Source organism: Nicotiana sylvestris, chromosome 6 (genome assembly GCF_000393655.2).
Source record: "Nicotiana sylvestris chromosome 6, ASM39365v2, whole genome shotgun sequence".
NCBI classification, from domain to species: domain Eukaryota; kingdom Viridiplantae; phylum Streptophyta; class Magnoliopsida; order Solanales; family Solanaceae; genus Nicotiana; species Nicotiana sylvestris.
The window spans coordinates 103441007-103465943 of NC_091062.1; positions in this window are offsets into that span (position 1 = coordinate 103441007).

A 24937-nucleotide genomic window follows, 5' to 3' on the forward strand; every position below is an offset into this window, starting at 1 on the left:
TGGGGCAACATGATATCACAGGAAGGAAGGAGCAAGTCATCTATTATCTCAGTAAGAAGTTTGCGGTCTATGAGGTTAAGTACACTCAACTTGAGAAAACGTGTTGCACCCTAACTTGGGTGGCACAGATGTTTAAACATTATCTGTCATCATATACTACTTATCTCATTTCACGCTTGGATCCACTGAAGTATATTTTCCAGAAGCCTATGCCCACATGGAGGTTAGCGAAATGGCAAATATTACTCACGGAGTTCGACATCGTCTATGTAACGAGGACGGCCATGAAAGCCCAAGCATTGGCCGATCACTTGGCTGAGAATCCTGTTGATGAAGAATACGAGCCATTGAGGATGTATTTTCCTGATGAAGAAGTGATGCATATAGATGAGTTGGAATTATCTGAGGAACCAGGTTGGAAGCTCTTCTTTGATGGAGCCACAAATGCGAAAGGAGTTGGAATAGGAGCGGTACTTATTTCTGAAACAGGACATCATTATCCTGTTATGACACAGATACGTTTCTATTGTACCAATAACATGGCTGAATATGAGGCATGCATTTTGGGCTTACGGTTAGCTGCAGACATGGATGTCCAAGACGTCTTGGTCTTGGGAGACTCGGACCTCCTAGTGCATCAAATCCAGGGTGAATGGGAAACACGAGATTTGAAGCTTATACCATATCGACAATGTTTGCACGATCTGAGCAAGCGATTTCGATCAGTGGAGTTCAGACACATCCCAAGAGTTCACAATGAGGTTGCCGATGCTTTGGCCACTTTAGCATCGATGTTGCACCACCTAGACAAAATTCATGTTGACCCGTTGCATATTCAGGTTCGTGATCAGCATGCTTATTGCAACATGATAGAGGAAGAAATGGATGGCGAGCCATGGTTTTATGATGTCAAGGAATACCTCAGGATGGGGATATACCCAGAGCAGGCCACCGGAGATCAAAAGAGAGCCATTCGGCGATTGGCAAATGGATTTTTCCTCAGTGGAGGAGTGTTATACAAAAGAACACCAGATTTGAGATTGCTGAGATGTATAAATGCTGGTCAAGCCACTATACTGATGACAGAGGTACATACGGGAGTTTGTGGGCCACATATAAGCGGATATGTATTGGCGAAGAATATTCTTCGAGCAGGGTATTATTGGCTCACTATGGAGAATGATTGTATCAATTTCGTGCGAAAATGCCATCAGTGTCAGATACACGGAGATTTGATTCATTCTCCGCCAACAGAATTGCATACAATGTCAGCACCATGGCCATTTGTTGCATGGGGCATGGATGTCATTGGACCGATTGAGCTGGCAGCTTCCAACGGTCATAGGTTCATTCTGGTCACCATCGATTGTTTCACCAAGTGGGTTGAGGCTAAAACTTTCAAGTCGGTAACAAAGAAGGCAGTGGTGGATTTCATTCATTCCTATATCATCTGTAGATTTGGGATCCCCAAAGTGATCATCACGAACAATGGTGCTAATCTCAATAGCAGTTTGATGAAAGAAGTATGTCAACAGTTCAAAATTACACACCGCAATTCCACCCCGTATCGTCCCAAGGTGAATGGCGCGGTTGAGGCAGCCAACAAGAACATAAAGAAGATATTGAGGAAGATGGTAGAAGGGTCCAGGCAATGGCACGAAAAGTTGCCATTTGCATTGTTGGGATATCGCACTACTGTCCGCACTTCAGTAGGTGCAACTCCTTATTTGTTGGTATACGAAACTGAAGCAATGATACCGGCAGAAGTAGAAATTCCGTCCCTCCGGATTATCGCTTAGGCTGGGATTGATGATGATGAATGGGTCAAAGCCCGATTGGAGCAGTTGAGCTTGATTGATGAAAAGAGATTGGCAGCAGTATGTCATGGCCAGTTGTATCAAAAGAGGATGGCAAGAGCATATAATAAGAAGGTGCGTCCCAGGAAATTTGAAGTAGGACAGCAGGTGCTGAAACGAATCTTGCCACATCAGGCCGAAGCAAAGGGCAAGTTCGCCCCGAATTGGCAAGGGCCGTTTATTGTGACCAGAGTGTTATCCAACGGCGCTTTATGTCTGACAGATGTCGAGGGAAGATGCATCGACATGGCTATCAATTCTGACGCAGTCAAGAGATATTATGTGTAATTCCTTTGATTGCAATTGATGTTTGTCTGTTTGTACTTGGCATTTATCAGAGAATGAAATGACTGAGGCAATTCTTTCTTCTATCCAAACAGTTTAACCTTTGCTTCCCCCTTTGAGCCTTATTTATTCTTTTATGTCCCTCTCTTGGAATCACTAATGAAAATGAAAAAAAAAAGAAAAGGAAGAAAAAATAATAACAAAACAAAAAGAAAAGCCACAAGAAAAAGAAATACAAAGGAATCGAGTGAACTACGTTCGACCTGATTCCTCAAAGAGGATATGTAGGCGCCTCACGGCTCGGTCATAGTGTAACAAACAAATAAAAATAAAATCTCCAAGCACGAAACTGGGGCAGAAGTTGCGGGAAGAAAGTTTGATTCCAAGAGTTGTAATGTTTTACCCATCAAAATTATTTTTGAACCTCTTTTGATACCCCTTTTTTCCATACACAAAAACCCATATTGATGCCCAAAAAAGACCTCCCGATCAGTATCCGAGAAGTGCCAAGTCATGCAAATGGAAGTCGAGAATAACACTCTGATCCTCAACAGAAAGAGGATCATAAGCTGGGAAGAATTGATAGCCAAAAGAATACCCAGCAGATAAAGTCTTATCGGTAACACTCCAATCCCCAGCTGAGAAAGAGAAAATAAAATGAGAGAGTCTTATGGTGAAAACCTTCATAGGCACCGTAAGGCGACAAAAGCTGAGAGAAACAAAATGAGAGAGTCTTATGGTGAAAACCTTCATAGGCACCAGAAGGCGACGGGAGTTGAGAGAAATAAGATAGTCTTATTAGTGAAAACCCCTCGAAGGGCACTATGAGGCGACAAGATAAGATTGGCGAAAAGGATCTGTCGAGGCATCAAACAATGCAAAAGTGTTGATTTGGCAAAAAGAGTTGGGCGCCTGCATATCCCCCAGCGAAATGAGGCCATCAGAAAGATTGATTGATACAAATAGACTGGGTTGATTAATCCGGAATACACGACATGATCGTTGGGATCGGTTATATCATTCAGATAAGTCCCTTTCCTTTCTTCTCCCCAGCATTCGTTCAGAAAGACTTTTTCTTTTTCCATCTTTTGAAATCATCACTTTTCATTTCTTTTTTTTAAAGAATTTTTCCTCCAGCAGTTTGTTTTGAGAAAGATTTTTCAGAGCTTACTACCAGTTGCCAAAACGGTGCAAAGCAAAATGCAAATAGGACAGGCCAAAGATAAGGCGACAAAGCGAAAAGAAGTTTGTCGCAAGACCAAATGATGAATGGGTCTAGATTCCAAGGGGACCAAATTTCCAGGGGAAGTTGGAGAAAAACAGAAAATTAGGAAGTTGAAAAGTTATGGATCAAATTCCAAGAGGATACCCAGCAGATTTGCGAGATGCAAGAACAACTCCGACAGATTATCGACCAAGTTTCGCGATGGTCGGACAACACAGAGCGAGGAAGGAAGAGAAAAGAAAAACCATCCCCAGCAGGAATATCATCCCCAGCAAATAATATCATCCCCAACAAGTAATAAAACGCAAAGCAGGGAAAGGAAAAAGGGGAAAAACCATCCCCAGCAGGAGTGACACGACCACTCACCATGTTTTAAACTAACAAATTTTTCTTTGATTTGAAGCAGGGGAAAGGAAATGTTATTGACAGCGGGGAGACATGGACACAAAGAAGATTATCAAACTGGGGCAGAAAATTTTCTCTCATTGCGAAAATTTTCTTGAAATCAGATACCCACTTAGGGAAGATGGAAGATAACACAAGTTTTGAAGGAAGTGGAATTCCCAGCAGTTTACGGGAGAAGACAATACAAGTTTTAAAGAAAGCAATCTTGGAAGAAGCAAGATAACCCAAGTTTTAAGGGTAGTGGTCTTTGAATCAGTATCATCCCCACCATTGTTAAAAGGAGGAAAGTAACTAGTCTTAAAGAAGGAAGATAATTCCCCAACAGTGTTATCCCCGGCAGGTTTCAGAGAAGTGAAAACACCAGTTTGAGGGAAGTAATTGCAGGAGAAGTTAGGAGCCCGCCTGTAGAACGGAGGTTGTTATAATTTTAAGTCGAAGAAGTCAGGAGTCCGCCTAGAGAATGGAGGTTGTTATAATTTTAAGTTGATGAAGTCAGGAGCCCGCCTGTAGAACGGAGGTTGTTATGTTTTAAGTCGAAGAATTCAGGAGCCCGCCTGTAGAACAGAGGTTGTTTATTTTAAAAGTTGAAGAAGTCGGGAGCCCGCCTGTAGAACGGAGGTTGTTATGTTTTAAGTTGGAGTCAGGAGCCCGCTTGTAGAACGGAGGTTGTTTATTTTAAAAGTTGAAGAAGTCAGGAGCCCGCCTGTAGAACGAAGGTTGTTTATTTTAAAAGTTGAAGAAGTCAGGAGCCCGCCTGTTGAACGGAGGTTGTTTATTTTAAAAGTTGAAGAAGTCAAGAGCCCACCTGTAGAATGGAGGTTGTTAAATTTTAAGTTGGAGTCAGGAGCCCGCCTGTAGAATAAAGGTTGTTAAATTTTAAGTTGGAGTCAGGAGCCCGCCTGGAGAATGGAGGTTGTTAAATTTTAAGTTGGAGTCAGGAGCCCGCTTGTAGAATGGAGGTTGTTAAATTTTAAGTTGGAGTCAGGAGCCCGCCTGGAGAATTGGAGGTTGTTAAATTTTAAGTTGGAGTTAGGAGCCCGCCTGTAAAACGGAGGTTGTTTATTTTAAAAGTTGAAGAAGTCAGGAGCCCGCCTGTAGAATGGAAGTTGTTAAATTTGAAGTTGAAGGAGTCAGGAGCCCGCCTGGAGAATGGCGGTTGTTATATTTAAGTTGAAATTAAAGTCAGGAGCCCGCCTGTAGAACAAAGGAATACACTCACAAGTCAAGTCAAAGAAAGAAACAGCGGAGGAAACACAAGCCAACAAGAAAGCAAGGCGACCATAGCAAGTTCGAAGATAGATAAGATTTTGTAATCCTTAGTTTAGTCTAGCTTCTTTTTTTCTTTTACCAATGGTGTAATAAGGAGGTCGGTAAGCAGTGGCAGCAGCATACAACAGCAGTAGCAGCAAAATTACAGTCCCATGGTAGTCCCAGCCACCAAAACTTTCCGAACTACATTGACCTGATTCCCTTTTAGCCAGGGATATGTAGGAAACCTTCGAAGCAGAAGTTCGGTCAACTCTTTCAAAAAATGCTTCACACGGAGTACTCAAACGGGCAAAAAAAAATCGCTCGTATCCCCTCACTTTATCTTTGCACGAAAACCCTTCGTGTTTCCGGAAAAAGAGGGGCAGCTGTGAGCACGTGATTTTTGCCTCACACAAATTACTCCCAAAAATTCAAAATAAAATAGTTTTTCTTTTGTGTGCAATTTTGTGAATTTTTCATGATATTTTTAGCTATTGATTGCATTTGTGTGTACACGTTTATTTGTGTAAATTAATGGAAAAGTACAAAAAAATAGCATTTTGAATTTAGGATTTTATTTTTAGTAAAATTGTATTTTACAAGAAAAGCATAAAAAATAATGCACTTTGCATTTTAGTGTTTAATTGTGTGATTTGGTATTTAATTATTCTGTGATAATTACTACTTAGAGTTAATTAACATTTTTAGGATAAATTGATCAAGTTTAAATTTAGGTTTGGATTTTTTTATTTTATTAGAATTCTAGAATAATAAAAGGAAAAGAATAATAAATAGTTTATCAGAATTTTGGGCCAAATTCAGTTTAATTTGAAAAGCCCAAATCAAATTCGCCCCAACCCGGTCTGCCCCAGCGTCGACCAAACGACGACGTTTTAGTTATGTCAATCTGGACCGTTGAATCAGCTTGATCAAACGGTCCAGAAGTTAACCCATTCACAAACCCTGACCCGACCCACCTTGTACCCGGTCCGGTCCAGCACCCATGTGGTTGAAACGACCCCATTTTGATTATTGACTCGATTAGGACAGTTGGATTTCATTCATCCAGCGGCCCTGATTAAATCAACAATTTTAATATACCACAACCCCCAAACCTCTTACCCCCATTTCATTCTCACACCCCCGTCTCTCGTCTTCTTCAGAGACAAAACGTAACGCCACTGCCCGCCACCAAGCCGGAAATCGCCTACGGCGGTGTTCGGCACCCAATCCCTCCCACTTTTACACCATAGACTCCCCTCGACCTCCCCGTCCCAAATCCCCACTCGGTTTCCCTCGAATGTTGCTCGATCTTCTCGAATATTAGATCGAAAACCTGGAACCCTAATAGCCGCCACCCATTCCCCCTTTCCTCTGGTGGCGACACCACTTCCCCTCAGCCCCAAATTAACACCAAATGACCACCCAACCACCCCCGATCCAAATCCATGAACCACTTGCCTCGAATCAACTTGGAACGTCTCGAATCTCCATTTAAAGATTCGAGCAGAACTTGAACCTACCCCAACCAAGCCCAAATTCATACCCCGACCTCCCTCGTGCCCAAACCACCTTTGGTTTGGGTTGAATCTAGCTATAAACACTCGAACCCCAAATCGAAATGTAAGAACCCTAGAAAACCAAAACTGGTTTCTGTCCGAAATTGAAGGGAATTTGGGTGTTTAACTGACCTTAGTCGAAGTGTTCTCAGTTGAGAACACTCGATTAAGGTCCATTTGACCTTAAAAATTTCAAGTCCGTCTGTTCTCTGTTCCATTTAAGGTATTTTTCTTTCTTTCCTTTTATTCTATTTTAGATGTTTTAAATGTCTGTTTATTTGTTTAGAGTTGTTATATTAATTTTTCCATTTTTGTCAAATGTTCTGTTCTTCTCACTCAGACCTTTTATTTGGTCAAATTTACTTCTGTTCGTTACGAAGTATATATTATAGGCTGTATAATCGATTCGAATAGTTTCGTCGATTAATTAAGTTTTTATTATAAATCCCTATTTTTGTCAATGCCGTGTAAATTGCCTGATTATCTATTTCTGATTGATTGTTGTCAATTGTTATAAGCAATCGGCTAATTAGTTATCGTTTATTAATTCAGTTTTACTAGTAGTTTTCGTCAAATGGTTTGAGGTCGAATGTTGTATGTACTGATCTTTAGGCAATTAGCTTCAGGGCATTGTCAATATACTGACAATGATCCTGCATTCTTGTATAGGTTTGACCTAGAATTGTGTTAGTTTAATCCCTGCATTCATGTGATTTTGATTCAGTTTCAGTTTCAGCTTTAATGATTCTGTTGAGTTCTGTGTTGTGTTAGTTTGGTTTTGATTTAAATTCAGTTCATTTGTTTCAATTGGAATTCAACCTTAGTCATTCAGTTATCAGGAGGATTGGTTATAGCTGTTAATCAGAATTAGTTTTAGATAATTGTTAGCTTGAACAGATTTTAGAGTTAAAGGTTTTAATGCAGATGAATAGATTGTATTAGGGCAGTAATATTAAGGGGTTTCACTTTTAATGTTGGAGAGGTCAGTTTAGTTTGAGAGTGAAAGTGACTGGATTTTAACACAAAAGTTTAGTTAGTTAGAGAGTGAAAACAGGCTGGATTTCAATACTAAGAGTTCAATATTGGGGGAAGGAAGTCTAGTCTTCTTTGATTGCTGAAAATCAGTTAAAAGAATAGAGTTTCTTGAAAGTGTTCTTCTTTGAGAGTTAAAGAATAGAGAATCAGAAAGTACTGTTTCATTGCATTTCAGAGTAGATTTCTGCCCTCTATTTGTTTCTGGGAGTTCTCTGGTTCAGTTTGGTATTGCTAGGGTTGTCAACTAGTTTTTCTGAGTTTGTTGTGGGTTTCTCGTTACTGTTCCATTGGATATTGCTGGGATTTTGCTGGTTTTAATCTGTTATTGGGCTGTCGCTGTTTATTGTTGTTGCTGTGTTGCTACTGCATCTGCTGTTTCTCATCCTCCTCTTCTTTTGTATCCAATACCAGGTACACAACTAAGCTCAATTTGATGTAGCTTTGAGATGTAAACATGAAATGGAAATGCTCGGGACCTTAATTATTTGATGTTGTATCTGTAGCTCAGTAGATATAGATGATAAGTAGTTGTATAGTCCAATTTGATCTATAACTCAATGAAATGTAGACTGTGAAGTTTGTACCTAATTAGGACTGTTTAAACCGTTAATTCGCGTTCATTAGTTGTAGACTTAGTATAGTTTAGTACTGATTTCATCTAACATTGAGTTAAAATCGAATATCAGTATTGTTTGGACTTACAATTAATTCAGAAGTCAACATGTGGTGCTTATTCCGATTTCAGGTTAAACGCGCTTTTAAAACAGCCCAACATGCTAGTTATTGATGTCCTCCCCTTTGTTCGTTAAGCTCACTACTTCGACGTAAGAACAAGCAATTGCATGTTAATGGTTAATATCAATAGTCTACTTGAATTTGAATCAGTTAACTTATTCATGAATGTTAGCAGAATCAAATAACCAAGTCGTGTAATTCAAAACTCGATCCAGCATATGGATTGGGTTCTTTGGACCTAAAGTTGAAATGACAGTTGGTCTACTAATTTTCAATTGATAGATTATAGGATTTTCTAATAATAACTAATTAGGGCCCCTTTTATTTATTTCTTTAAAGACAAATAAATAGAAGAATAATAGTCATTTAAGATTAGCCTGTAAATAATAAATGAGACGAGCCTCGCCAAATAAAACGCATAAGTTGCGGGGCCCTCAGTAAATATTGCGTTAAAATACTTTATATTTCGGGACGGACCATCTAATAAATTTCACGGCTTTCCTCAAAATAATAACGCGCTAGTCACTTTAGGTGCGCTTTTAATAAATTACTTTCTTAAAATCGGGTGCGCATTTATGTGACCCAAATCCAAATCTCAACAGAGTCGAAATGTGTCAATAACCATGGGTGCATTGATGTGACGTGGTTCGAGACGTGTTTTCACGACGTTGCAATTCTCTTTTAAATAACAACAATAAAAGCGGGAAAAACTTAAAATTTGCACACAGGTTCAACATGTATAAAAATCAGATAAATAAGTCGAATATGACAGTTGAGCGACCGTGCTAGAACCACGGAACTCGGGAATGCCTAACACCTTCTCCCGAGTTAACAGAATCCCTTATCCGTATTTCTGGTTCGCGGACTGTAATAGAAAGTCATTCTTCTCCTCGATTCGGGATTAAACCGGTGACTTGGGACACCATAAAGCTCCCAAGTGGCGACTCTAAAATAAATAAATAAATCCCGTTTCGATTGTCCTTTAATTGGAAAAACTTCATTTACACCCCTGCGGGCGCAGGTAAAAAGGAGGTGTGACACAAGTCAGAAAGGAAAGGCCCACAAAGGCAAAATAAAGTTGCAAAGGTTAAGTCCCACATGGCTAACCGTCACAGTAAAGTTTGGAAATCTAAAGTTTCTCCAGGGCCATAAATGAAATCGGTCTTCAAGAAAAAACCAATTGCAGTTGAAAGTATCATCAAAGAAGCCGACCAAGATCAACTGACTAAAACAATCAAGGCCACAAAACCAACCACCGTTTCAAACTAACAATTGTTCTTTGTTTGAAAACAGGAAACATGTGCAATCCAAAAGCAGCCTTGCAAGAAGCAGGTGCACCAAAAAGAAACTGCGCAAGGGCTAGGAACAACTTTGCAGCAGTAATCAATCCAAAAGTGAAGTCTCCTCCAAATTGTTTCCTGCATTTTTACTCATTTTCTTTAAATAAAACAAAAAAAGAAATGAAAAGAAAGAAGAAGAAAAATTCAAACTCATGGTAGTATAGGGTCTCCAATCCCTAGCTACGTCTTTTCCAACATAGGGTCTCACTCCCTAGCTGATGCCAGCATAACCTGGTAATCTTTCCAACATAGGGTCCCACCCCCTAGTTGATCCCCGGCATAACCCGAGGACCTTTTCGGCATAACCCGATGACTTCCCCAGCATAACCCGAGGACCTTTCCGGCATAACCCGATGACCTTCCCCGGCATAACTCGGGGACCTTTCCGGCATAACCCGATGACTTCCCCGACATAACCCGAAGAACTTTCCAGCATAACCCGATGACCTTTTCCAGCATAACCTGATGACCTCCCCGGCATAACCCGAGGACCTTTTCCGGCATAACCCGATGACTTTCCCGGCATAACCCGTGGACCTCCCCGGCATAACCTGAGGACCTTTTCCAGCATAACCCGATGACTTTCCCAGCATAACCTGTGGACCTCCCCGGCATAACCCGAGGAACTTTTCCATCATAACCCGAGGACCTTTTCTGGCATAACCCGATGACTTTCCCGGCATAACCCGTGGACCTTCTCCGGCATAACCCGATGACTTTCCCAGCATAACTCGAGGACCTTTCCCGGCATAACCCGTGGACCTCCCCGGCATAACCCGAGGACCTTTTCCGGTATAACCCGATGACTTTCCCAGCATAACCCGAGTACCTTTTCTGGCATAACCCAATGACCTCCTCGGCATAACCCGAGGACCTTTTTTGGCATAACCCGATAACCTTTCCCGGCATAACCCGAGGACCTCTCTGGCATAACCCGGTCATTTTTCCAGCATAACCTGGTAATCTTCCCAACTTAGGGCCTCCGATCCCTATTTGATTTCATTTTAGATATAGGGTCTCCACTCCCTAATCTCTTTTTCTCAGGGATACACAATCCTGATTTTAATTACTTTCAATAAAGAAATAGTGTAGATTTTGTTGCAATAACTCACAAAATTTCCCTTGTGAAAATTGGGGCAGAAAAATTTAGTTCGTTTGTTTGTTTTGGTGCCTAAACAGGTTTTTTTCATAAGGCACAAGTTTCGAGGCGACCAAAAGAAGAAGTCTTAATCCAGACAAAAGAGAAGAATAAAAAAACAAGAAAAGAAGTGAACTCTAAGTGTAAAAGTGGAGAAAAGATGCGAATTTCTCAAGATATGATTGAAGTCACAAGCTTTGCATGTCCTGCCTTGATCTGAAAAGCTGAAGAAGAATGAACTAACAGTTGCAGCTAATGAGTATCATGATTCAGATCAAAGTCTGCAAGAGGAACCATCCAAGACTTAAGATGAAGCTTTGAAAGGTTTATAGATAGGAATCTTGTAACTCATAGTTGATAGGTTTAGCTAGTTTATCTTTTATCTTTTATCTCGATGTAATAAAGAGCTCAGTAAGCAAAAAAAAAAAACAGCAACAACAGTGAAATCACAGTTTTTTGGTAGTCCCAGCTACCAAAACTTCTAGAACTACACTGACCTGATTCCTTTATAGCCAAGGATATATAGGCAACCTCCGAAGCAAGGTTCGGTCAGACTTTTTTCAAATGCTTCCAAATGGAGTTTCAAACGGGCAAAAATTGCTTGTAATTTCTCACTTTATCTTTGCCCGAAAACTCTTCATGTTTCCTAGCAAAGAGGGGCAGCTTTGAGCACCTAATTTTTTCCCTACATGAAAATAACTTCTAAAAATATACCAAAATAATTTTAATTGATTTTTAGGAGTTTTTCTTTATTTAGTTGCATTTTATGCATTTTTAATATTTTAAAATCATAGAAAAATCTAAAAAATTGTCACGTTTTAATTTCATGCCATCTTAGGTTCAATTTGCATGTAGGAATTAATTTTATTAAGCAAAAATCATAAAAAATGATTATTTTTACATATTTAGATTTTGGCCTTTAAAATTAGCATTTTTCTTTAGTTTTAAGTTCATTAGTTGTTTAATGTTAGAAATAAAAAAAAGTATTTTTAATTTCAATAAAAATAGATTGATTTAGGATTTTAATTAATTTAATTAGAATTAGAACCAAAGAAAAGAAAAGAAAACAAAAAAAGGGAATTAAGGAATTATTTGGGTCTTGTTCAAAATTGGGCCAACCACTACATTGTCCCAAAAAAACCAAATGACCTACCTGCCCGAGCCGCCTGCCCGACCCGCTTTACCCCTCTCATAATTAGAACCCTACTCCCTTCCCCATTCAAGACCTAGACCTAAGTGATAGAGATAGACCCTCCCCACTCTGAAAAGAACAAAAACGACACTCTCATCTGGAAGAAGCTCTCATCTTCAACAGTGCAACCATGACCCCTCCCCTTTAATCCTCTAAAAGGAAACGCAGCAGCGACGCAAGAGAGGGCCAAAAAATGGGAAAATCAATCCCTTCTTCTTCTCCGTCTTCTTCACTCTCTCTAATGGTCGTCACGGCCGACTCATGTCAGTGACCATCGACGACCACACTGCACCCCTGCTCTTCCTCTCTCATTCTCACCAGCGAGTTAAGGCCAGAATCCGGCTAGCCACCGAACCCCCATGATTTCCTCCTCCGGACAGACTCCTTTTCTTGAAGAATATATATAAAAAATAATAACAAAAAGAGAAGATTGGAAAAGCTGGTCTGATTTCTACTGCTTTGGTTAAAAAATTTCTGGTGGATTGAGTCAATTTCGGACCTAAATCGAAGTTGTGCTGTTGTTTGCGCATCTCTGGGCTCTTCTCGTCTTCGCGCGCTTGATTTGGCTTGTAAATATTTCGTTTGGTTGGCTTCAAATTAGCTGAGTTTGATCGTCTGGATTTCAGACCTTTATTTGGTCTCAGTTTCCATTGATTTCCTGTTTTAGGTAAGTTACACTAGTCTGTAATCACTTATTGAATTTATGACTGGAACATGAGTTTGTTTATGCTAAATTACTGTTTCTACTTATGTTTTTGAAATGGTATGTTCAATTTGAAATCATTTGTCATCTTAGTTGAGCTTTGCTTTTAGTGCTGACTGTTAGAGATATTGATTCAATTTGTGGTTTGAAGTTAGAATCGATTAGTCCATGGATTTGACCACTAGTTGGTCAAATTCAACAATTGAAGGTGTCTCAAGCCCAAATCAAGCCATTATGAGACATCGTGAGCTAATGTTTGTCAAGTTGAAAGGCGTTGCGGATGAAATTGAAGGTTACAACTATTATAGCAATTCATCAAGTGTAGTAAACTTAATCAGTCAGGATTATGTAGTTTGCTTTCTTATTATAGTTGTAATCTAATAAAAAAAGCCATGTAGTTGTAATTTGAAGTTTCCCTTATATGTGTAGTTCATCTTTAATTCCTGAATATTTGTTTGATAAAATGATTCAAATTAGTATGAATGTTTAAGCTGTTGTTTCGTTTTTCTATCATTGGTAAATTGAGTAGTAGTAAATAGACTTAACTAGATGTTTGGAAATTTGTTAATCAGACTAGGAGATGAAAGAGCAATTCGTCTTTTCCAATACTTGTAAATGTTGATGAAACGAGAGAGAGAAGAAGGATGATTGAGTTGCTTTTAGAAGTGGTTCTTCATTTCTGTCAACGTACTTGATCATTGAGTTGTTTTGCATAAAAAGCTTGGCATAGTAATACATCTCTAAAATTTTGTTCTGACTTCTGAGTCATCAAAAGAGTTCTCGGTGGTTGAGAAGTGCTTTGTCCTGTGTCATTTAGGAGCTTCTTAGGTAGCTTATGTGAGAAACCACTATGGAGGCCAAGCCAATTCATTTAGGCCAGTCTAAATAAATGATCAAACGGAATTCATTTGGATGTTGTTTGGGCTTGAATAAAGGCCCATATGTCTTTCCTACAATTAGGACTGGACCCATGCACAATCTCAAACCTTAGGAAATAATCACTTATGAACACGTGTAGTTGCTTTAGGTGTGATTAATAATAAATCATCGCGACTATGGGTATGGTTCCCATGGCATAGGTATGATATATAATTTTCAAATTCGGGGTACATTTATGTGACCCGGCCACAACTTCTAATAACTTTAATAAATTAAACATGTTGTAGATCGTGGGTACGGTTCCCGTGGCATGATTCATAATGTGTATCAAACAAACAAGTGTACGACAATCGTAACTTGTTCCATAATAATTCCATAAAATAAGTAAAAGCGGTTTAAAAGTTTAAAAATGCACACTAGGTAAATCAGATAATTAGGCAAATTTTAATAGTTTAAGCGACTGTGCTCGAACCACAGAACTCGGGAATGCCTAACACCTTCTCCCGGGTTAACAGAATTCCTTATCTAGAATTTCTTGTTTCGCAGACTTTTAAATAAAGTCAAATTTCCTCGATTTGGGATTTAAAAATAAACCGGTGACTTGGGACACAAAAATAAATTATTCCAAGTGGCGACTCTGAAAAATAAATAAAATAATCCCATTTCAATTTATGTCACTTTAATTGAAAAAAACTCCCTTATATCCCCTCTCGGGTGGTAAAAAGGAGGTGTGACAAACACATGGAACACCGGATGTATTGTTGATTTAACTAGGTGGCAATGCAAGCATGTAAACCACCTCTCCCACTCTCTCAGGAATCTGAAAAGGTCCAATGTACCTTGGGCTCAACCTGCGATTCTTTCCGAACCTCATCACACCCTTCATGGGTGAATGTCACGACCCAAAACTAACCCTGTCGTGATGGCGCCTAACATGGTACCAGGCAAGCCGACACACTACCAAAACCAATCAATATTTTCATTTTTAAAACAAAACCAAAGCTATTTAACAATAAACCTGCATAAGGAGTTTCAATCAAAACAAGAGTATGGAAAGAAAGCCCGATAACGGGGTGTCACTAGTCATGAGCTTCTACTACAACCGTCTAACAACATCAAGACTAACATAACCTGCAAATAACTGAATACAACTAAGGGCGGATAAGGAGGGAGAAAAGCAGGGCTGCGATCGCTAGGCAACTACCTTACTAACTCCAATGGACCTGTCACTGAGTAATCAACACCCGCTACCGGGTTTAGAAATACCTGGATCTGCATACAAGGTTCAGGGAGTAATGTGAGTACACCAACTCAGTATGTAATAAAAGCAAATAGAGACTGAGCAGTACTGACGAGCAATAAAACATATACAGTTCATATCATGAAATCTCAGTAAAATACAACAGACTTTTAAAATCAGGGTTTTGAATCAATTCAACTCATTTAAATCCAGTTTCAGTAAAACCATTTAAAAACATCTTTCAATACTTTTCAAACAAAGTGATGAAACAGTGAGTAAAAAAATGATGAAAACATAATCAGCCCATCGGGCAAAACTCACTCGTATATAGCCCCTTGAGCAACATAAATCATAAACAGCCCTTCGGGCAAACATCACTCATATACAACCCTTCGGGCAAACATGAATCATAAACAATCCCTCGGGCATACCTCACAATCACTCGTAAACAGCCCTTCGGGCACAACATGAATCAAGAACAGCCCCTTGGGCAAAATATCATATCACTCACTCAGGGTACCCGCGCTTACTAGGGGTGTACAGACTTCGGAGAGGCTCCTACAACCCAAGTAATATAACAAGCCACCTCGTGGCATAAATCAATCAGGCCCTCAGCCTCATAACAAGCCACCTCATGGCATAAATCATTCTGGCCCGCGGCCTCACAAAAATCATGAATTAATAACAATATGCTGCGGTATGCAGTCCGATCCCATAATATCCTTACAACACAGGCCCTTGGTCTCACTCAGTCAGAAACCTCTCAAGCCACTCGGGCTATCACTAACACAGGGTACTCAGCCCAAAATATCATTTTATGCATCATAAATAAGTAATAAAGACTGAGTTATGAAATCAGTAAACACAACATGACTAAGTATATATCTTAAATCAAAAACAGTGAGAGGATAATAAGAAAAAGACCCTAAGGGTCCAAACAGCTCTGGCATAAGGCCCAAATATGGCATTCGGCCAAATTTATAGGAAATTCTTTCTAAAACACATAAGTATCATATAATTTAAGTCAAATACACAATTTTATAGTTGCTACGGGACGGACCAAGTCACAATCCCCAACGGTGCACGCCCACACGCTCATCACCTTGCATGTGCGTCACCTCAAAATAGTAAAACAATGTGAAATCCGGGGTTTCATACCCTCAGGACTAGATTTACAATCATTACTTACCTCAAACAAGCCAATTCCAATACCGAGCAAGCCAAGCGATGCTCCAAAAATGCCATCTCGCACGTTCCGACCTCCGAACGGATCGAAACTAACAAAAAACAACTCAAATACATCAAACAATGCTAAAGGAACTAATCTCAATCGAAAAGGTCAAATCTTTAATAAAAAGCCCATAATCGGCCAAAAAGCCTAGCCCGGTCTCGCTTCTCGAAACATGATAAAACTCACAACATCCGACAACCCATTCAGTTATGAGTCCAACCATACTAGTTTCATCCAATTCCGACTCCGAATCGATGTTCAAAATTTAAAAATTTATTTTAAGAAACTTTAGGCAAAACCGCCCAAATTTCACTTTGAAATCATCAATCAAATGCCAAAAACAAAGATGGATTTATGAAATATAACTAAAACCGAGTAGAGAACACTTACCCCAATCCATATGGTAAAAATCGCCTCCAAATCGCCCAAATCTGAGCTCCCCAACTCAAAATATTACCAAATGAACAAATTCTTATTTATATATTTTTCTGCCAGCTATTTTGCCTCAATTCTCATGCCAAATGATCCTGAAACTCACTTTTGATGCCTCCAATGGATTCTTTGTGAAATTTTAGTCAAGTTAGGCTCTTGAATCACTCCATTTGACCTTATATTGAAGGAGATATGTTGGTTTCAATATTTGAAAATAGTGCATATTTTTAAATACGAATTCAGTGGTAATTTCGTAATTAATTTGAAAAATCTGACAACCCAATTCTTAGTAAAATGATCATAAAATTCTCATACGATGTCCAAATTCGATGATTCTTTTTTATATGACTCCATAATTATGATACGGATCTAATGCTTCCATAAAAAAAAATATCGGAGGTCATTTGCTTAATGTAGTACCATTTATGCTTGTAAAACGACGCCGAAACATTAAAAAAACGAGCGCAACACAACCCAAACATATACGAAACTCACCCGAGCCCCTCGGGACCCTGTTTGAACATACAAACAAGTCCCATATCATAACACAGACCTACTCGAGACCTCAAAACACACATAACAACATCCAAACGACGAATCACACCTCAATTCGAAATCAATGAACTTGAAACTTAAAACTTCCACAACCGATGCCGAGACCTATCAAATTCCGTCCGATTGACATCAAATTTTGCACATTGGTCGTATTTGACATTATGGACCTGATCCAACTTCCGGAATCAGAATCCAACCCCGATATCAAAAAGTCCACTCCCGGTCAAACTCTCCAAAATTCAAACTTTCGCTATTTCAAGCCAAATTCTACTACGGACCCCCAATTCAAAATCCGGACGCGCTCCTAAGTCCAAAATCACCCAGCGGAGCTAACAAAACCATCAGAAATCCAATCCGAGGTCAAATTATAGAAAGTCAAAACTTGGTTAAACCTTTCAAATTTAAAGCTTCTAGCTGAGAATCATTCTTCCAAATCAATTCCAAATAACCTAAAAGCCAAAACCGACGATTCACATAAGTCATAATACTTCATATGAAGATACTTATGCCCTCAAACAACTGAGCGAAGTTCAAATGCTCAAAACAACAGGTCGGGTCATTACAACCTCCCCTACTTAAACATACGTTCGTCCTCGAACGTGGCAGGAGTTATTCCAAAAGCCATCAAATCGCCGTGTAACCTCACTATGCACATACTCGAGGGTGATCCCACATCACCCTATCCCATATTGGTCTGATAACACAACATGACTAAAATTTGTTAATCTAACCTAGTCCATAAGTCTTAGGTCCCAATTTCCAACTTTCGAAATTTTCTATAAGATCAGAATCTCGCATCTACACACTGTATAAGTCCGAACAAGCTATATCAAACCATATCCGTAACCCAAGATGTAATCACATGATACACCACATAACTCAAACACTCATGGCGATAACTCCTAAGCACAGTAGTTTCTCAAAACAACCCAATACCAGTAATACACCTCTTAACAAACAAAGTCTCGTTCTAACATTTTAATATGCTGCCAATGATGAAAGAAACACGAAAAACTCATAACTATTCATCAAATCAACAAGTCATAGAGCTCCCACTTCTCCGACCGGAACTATAGCAGAATTCTTAGTCGACTTCCGATATTATCTTCCAACTATGCTGTAACCAATTCTGACAGTATTCATTCTAGGTCCAATGACCTCATCTCATCCAACACGACCACTCTGATGACATGACATATCAATACAATCCAACGCCATAACCTGTGCAACTCGTGCACCCAATACCAACATCCCAAATGTACTCAAATCGTGAAAAAATGACTCAAATGAGAGGACTGTCCCGCAAGCTTAACAAGTAATGCCACAACGAAATACTGAAAATCTATCACACCTCATAGGACCATCACTCGAATCTAACACAAAGGTTCATACCTTAACATAATTTCACTGCTATGCATGCCCCATCCAAACACGAATCCATGGCATATACCTCAAGATACCTTGCAGAAAATCAATAACCACGCGTAATTCGACATCAAGTACTCAAAGTGCATTACCATAACCACGGAGAAGCTAATGACATAATGCCACACAAAACGTGAAAGAGCATAACCAATACGCCATCCACCAAGCAAACCCAATACTTTTCCCGCTCAAATTCCGCTATAAGACCCCAATAGAACCGCACCATATGTGTATATAACCAACAAATCATAATCCCTCGTAACACAGAAGAGTAACTCATAGATCACTCCAGAACACAAATAAACTCAACAACAATCGAATGGCACATCCCTCAATAATAGCAGTTCAGAGTCAATAAATCCGACCTGATGCAGAACACACATCCATATTGGGCCTACCAATGAACCCCAAATCAACTCTTGTGATGACCCAAAAGGTCATCATCACTTGTTTTAGAAATAAATTTTGTATTCCGAGGCCTTAAGAACCTCTTTTTGTATCACCTCAATTTGCGTGCACAGTCCGGGCGTGAATCCGAAAAGCTATTATGTGAAAATTTGTGAAAAATGATAAATTTTGCTTTTAAAATGAATTTAAGTTGACTTTGGTCAACAATCTTCGTAAACGGACCTAGACCCGCGATCCGACGGTCTTGTAGGGTCCGTAGTAAAATTTGGGACTTGGTCATATATCCGGAATTGAATTCCGAGGTCCCAAGCCCGAGAAATTAATTTTTAAAGAAAATTATTTTCTTGAATATATATGAGTTTTTGAAAATAAAATATGTTTGAATTTGATGGTATCGGGCCTGTATTATGGTTTCGGAGCCCGGTACAGGTCTTATATGAGATTTAGGTTGAGCCTGTAAAATTTGGTAAGAAACGAACTTGATATGACGTGAATCGGACCACTGATTGTTAAAATTGGAACTTAAGAGTTCATGAGATTTTTCTTTGATTTTGATGCTAAATTCATACTTATTTATGTTATTTTGATGATTTGATCGTACCAGCAAGTCCGTATGATATTTTCGGACTTGCGTGCATGTTTGGTTTAGAGCCCCAGGGCTCGGGTAAATTTTGGATAGGCCACCGAGTGTTTTGAACTTAGGAAGAACTTCTGGTATATTGCAGATCTGCAGGCTTCGCAATTGCGAGCTTGCATTTGCGAATAACCCCTCGCATTTGCAAAGCTTATGTCACCAATGCGACCTTGACATGTACCGCAATTGCGAACACTGTTCACATTTGCGAAGAAAGCAGACATAGGCCCTTCTTCGCAATTGCGAAGCTTTGGCCGCAATTGCGAGTTCGCATTTGAGAACCAGGCTTCGCAATTGCGATATCCGCGCCTGTGTAAATCATGACTTAACCGAAAATCTCTCATTTTTCAAACCTTCTCAAAACCTAAACACCTTTGGGCCATTTTTCAAAGAGAAGTACTCTTCCAAATCGATTGTAAGTCAGTTCTAACTCGTTTTCATTAATCTTTAACATCTATTCACATGATTTCAACTCAAAATCAAGGGTTTTCATAGGGGAAATTGGGTGTTTTGGGTCGAACTTAGGTTTTTCAAATTTTGAGGATTTGGACCTAGATTTGAGGTCTGATTTCAAAAAAAAATTATATATTTGGGTTCGTAGGTGAATGGTTAATCGGGTTTTGGTTTGAAACTCGGGTTTTGACCATGTGGGCCCGAGATCGATTTTTGACTTTTTGGGAAAAACTTTAGAAAACTTATTTTCATGCATTAGAATTGATTCATTTAGCATTTATTGATATAATTAAGTAACTTGTGGCTAGATACAAATGAATTGGTGGTGGAAACAAGAGGTAAATCGGTAGTTGATGCTTGAATTGTGTTCGTGGCATCGAGGTAAGTGTTTGGTCTAACCTTAGCTTGAGGGATAAGGAGTTGTGTACTATTTGCTATGTGTTAGTTGTTGAGTACGACATATAGGCATGATGACGAGTATCTATATGTTGGTGTCAAGCATGCCCGTGAATCTTATACTATAATTAATGTGACTCCGTTTGTATTGTTTATGCTTATGAGATGATTTCTATTGTTGAGCAAGGCTTGTGGAAGTAATATTGGTATTTGAACATTGAAGAGCGTTGGCTCAAGTTGTAAAATGATTTGTGGAAGTATAATTGACAATTGAACATTATAGAGAGTTGGCTCAAATTGTGAATTGAGTTGTAAAGTAAATGTGAAAAAGAAAAGAGGATTATGATATTGTCTCCCTTGCCGGGATGTTATTGTTTTGATATTGTTTTCCCTTGCCGGGATATGATTGTTGTACTATTGTTCCCTTGCCGGGATTTTATTATGATTTTATTGATTCCCTTGCCCTTATTGCTTTGTGATTATTGTTTGGGTAAGGAACAGTGTTAAAGCATGAAGGGTGATGCGGTGCATGATTTTTGTGAGAGAGTGTCAAAGCACGAAGGGTGATGCCGTGTATGATATTTGTGAGAGAGTGTTAATGCACGAAGAGTGATGCCGTGCCACATGATGTACAATTCTATGCCTTTATATGAGTGATAATGCACGAAGGATCATTTCGTGCCATGATTGTGTGAGGTAAAAGAACGAAGGGTGATGCCGTGCAAATTTTATTGATTTTATGGTGAGGACAAGAGTAAAAGCACGAAGAGTGATGCCATGCACTTGTCTTTGATTTTCCTGATTTCTATTAATAATTGAGTTGTGGTGTTCTTTACATTTAACTGTTGGTTTCAGTTGCTACTTGTTGTTTCCCCGCAGCATGATTCCCCCTTCCTATCTTTAATTATAAAGTTTTGCTTTTATTTTCCGCTGTATATGATTTAACTGCACAGGTTTACTTGGTAGTCTGGTCGTAGCCTCGTTACTACTTCGTCGAGGTTAGGCTATGTACTTACTAGGAGATGGGGTCGGTTGTGCTGATACTACACTCTGTACTGTGTGCAGATCCCGGTACTGGAGCATAAAGACCTTAGCTTTGGGGTGCTGTCTTCAGTCCATTCGGAGATCCGAGGTAGTCTTGCAGGCATCCAAGGCACTGGCGTCTCCTTCTATCCTTTCATCCTGTTTCATTTATGTATTTCAGGGACATCATTGTATTTTTTTTTGGGCCCTTATTTGTAGTAATCCTAGACCGTCTGTGAAATTGTGACACCAGTTCTAGGTGGTTTATGTTTAAGGATTTGTATTGGTAATATTTAAATGGTTATATTCTGTTCTTCCGCTTATTAGATTCCGCTGTTTACATAATGCTGGTTCTTAATTGTTAAAGGATTAAAATAGGAAAAAGGTAAATAATGCAAATGGTTGGCTTGCCTAGCTTCCACTAGTAGGTGCCATCACGACTGCCAATGGTGGAAAATCCGGGTCGTGACAAGTTGGTATCAGAGCTCTAGGTTACTTAGGTCTCACAATTCACGGAGAAGCTTAGTAAAGTCTGAGAGATCGGTACAGAGACGTCTGTATTTATCCCTAGAGGCTACAGAGTTAGGAAAAACTTCACATTTATTCTTTCCTGTTGTGCGGTTTGGTTTCTCTATGCTAATTGAATTCTACTCTGTTCTATCGCAGATGGCAAGAACACGCGCTTCCTCATCCATTGATCAGCAGCCCTAGCCTCCAGCAGCAGCTCCCACGAGGGGCAGAGGGCAAGGCCGTGCTAGAGGCCAAGGAAGGGGCATAGCTCAGACCAGAGCGGCAGAGCCTCAGATTGAGTTTGGTGATGAGGTTCTGACCCAGGCAGTTCCGGTGGGCCCAACTCAGGTCCTAGAGGGGTTCATTGCTACCGCAGTACTCCAGGATGCTCTGGTCCGTCTAGTGGAACTTATGGAGAGTGTTAACCGGGCAGGCTTACTTCCGGTAGCACCAGCCATCTGTCATGCCGGGGGAGAAGCATAGACTCCCACTACCCGCACTCCGGAGCAGATAGCTCCCTAGTTTCAGACTCCAGCAGCTCAGCCAGTTGGAGCAGTTCAGCCGGGCGTGGTAGCTCAGACCAGTGATGGAGCAGCTATGTCTGCTAATGCCTTGTGGAGATTGGACAAGTTTACCAAGCTCTTCACTACGACTTTTAGTGGTGCATCTTATGAGGATCCCCAAGATTATTTAGACAGCTTCCATGAGGTTCTTAGGAACATGAGGATATTGGAGACCAATGGGGTCGACTTTGCTGCTTTCCGCTTATCTGGATTCACCAAGATTTGGTGGAGAGATTTTTGTTTGTCTAGACCAGCTGGGTCACCAGCTTTGACTTGGGATCAGTTTTCTCATCTAAATCTAGAGAAGTTTCTTCCTATCACTCAAAGGGAGAGTTATCGGAGGTAGTTTGAGCGTCTCTAGCAGGGTTCTATGACTTTTACTCAGTACAAGACCAGGTTTATCGATTTAGACTGTCATGCTCTTCTTATACTTCCCACTGAGAGAGAGAGAGAGAGAGAGAGAGAGAGTAAGGAGGTTTATTAAGGGACTCATTCAGCCTATTCGACTTCAGATGGCTAAGGAGACGGGGAGCGAGATTTCCTTTCAGGATGCGGCTAATGTAGCCAGGAGGGTTGAGATGGTTCTATCACAGGGGGGTCGTCAGGGGTCTCACAAGAGGCCTCGTCATTCAGGCAGATTCAGTGGTGCCTCATCTGGAGGCAGAGATTCGTATGGTAGAGGCCATCTTCCTAGGCCTTTTTAGTCAGCACTTCAGGTTTCTCATGGTGCTTCAGGTGGCCGTGGTTCTCATATGCAGTATTCTGATCAGCTGTCCTATAGTGCACCACCAGCTCCTATCAGTGCACCTCCGCTCCAGAGTTTTCGGGGTGGTCATTTAGGTCGTCAGGGCCAACAGCTGAGGGCTTGTTATACTTGTGGCGATATGGGACATATTGCTAGATTTTTCCCTCGAGCATCGAGCAACTCTCAGCATCAGGGTTCCCGTTCCATTATTTAGGCACTGAGTGTTCTACATCCCGCTCAACCAGCTAGAGGTGGAGGTAGAGATGCTAGAGGTGGAGGTATAGGTATTATAGGTGGAGGTCAGGTCGCTAGGGGTGGAGGCCAGCCAACAGCAGGTCGTCCCAGAGATGTAGTTCAGAGTGGTGGGGCCAAGCCCCGATATTATGCTCTTTTAGCCAGGCCTGAGGCTAAGGCTTCCGATGCAGTTATCACAAGTTTTGTTCTGGTTTATAGTACATATGCCTCAGTTCTTTTTGATCCAGAATCTACATATTCCTATGTGTCATCTTATTTTGCACCGTATCTGGTCATGCCTAGTGGTTCTTTGAGTGCTCCTGTATATGTGTCTACACCGGTAGGTGATTCTATTGTGGTAGATTGTGTCCATCATTCACGTATAGTTATGATTAGGGGTCTTGAGACTCGAGTAGATTTTTTACTTTTGGACATGGTTGATTTTGATGTCATATTGGGGATAGACTGGTTATCACCTTACCACGCTATCTTGGACTGTCATGCCAAGACTGAGACCTTAGCCTTGCCGAGGCTACCTCGTTTAGAGTGGAGAGGGACTTCTAGTCATTCTACCCGTAGTGTTATCTCATATATGAAAGCTCGACATATGGTCGAGAAGGGGTGTTTGGCCTATTTGGCATATGTTCGTTATTCAAGTGCTGAGGTTCATTCTATAGATTATGTGCCTGTCGTTCGTGAGTTTCCTCAGGTGTTTCCTTCAGACCTGCCGGGTATGCCACCCGATAGGGATATTGACTTCTGCATTGATTTGGCTCTGGACACTCAGCCCATTTCTATTCTGCCATATCGTATGGCCCCTCCAGAGTTTAAAGAATTTAAGGAGCAACTGCAAGACTTGATTGATAAAGGCTTTATTAAGCCTAGTGTTACGCCTTGGGGTGCGCCGGTGTTGTTTGTTAAGAATAAGGACGGATCGATGAGGATGTGTATAGATTACCGATAGTTGCACAAGGTTACAATCAAGAATAAGTATCCATTGAAGAGGATTAATGATTTGTTTGATCAGCTTCAGGGTGGCAAGGTGTTTTCGAAGATTGACTTGAGATTTGGCTACCATCTGTTGAGGATTAGGGCATCCGATGTCCCTAAGACAACTTTTTGCACTCGGTACGGGCATTATGAATTCTTGGTGATGTAATTCGGGTTGACAAATGCACTAGCAACTTTTATGAATTTGATGAACCGAGTGTTCAAGCCTTACTTGGATTCGTTCGTGATAGTCTTCATTGATGATATTTTGATCTACTCTCGTAGCCGGGAGGAGCATTAGCAGAATCTGAGAGTGGTTCTTCAGACTTTGAGGGATAGTCAGTTGTATGCTAAGTTTTCGAATTGTGAGTTCTAGTTAAGTTTGGTTGCATTCTTGGGTCATGTTGTATTAGCAGAGGGTATTCTGATAGATCTGAAGAAGATAGAGGCAGTCAAGAACTGGCCTAGACCCACATCAACTATAGAGATCCGGAGATT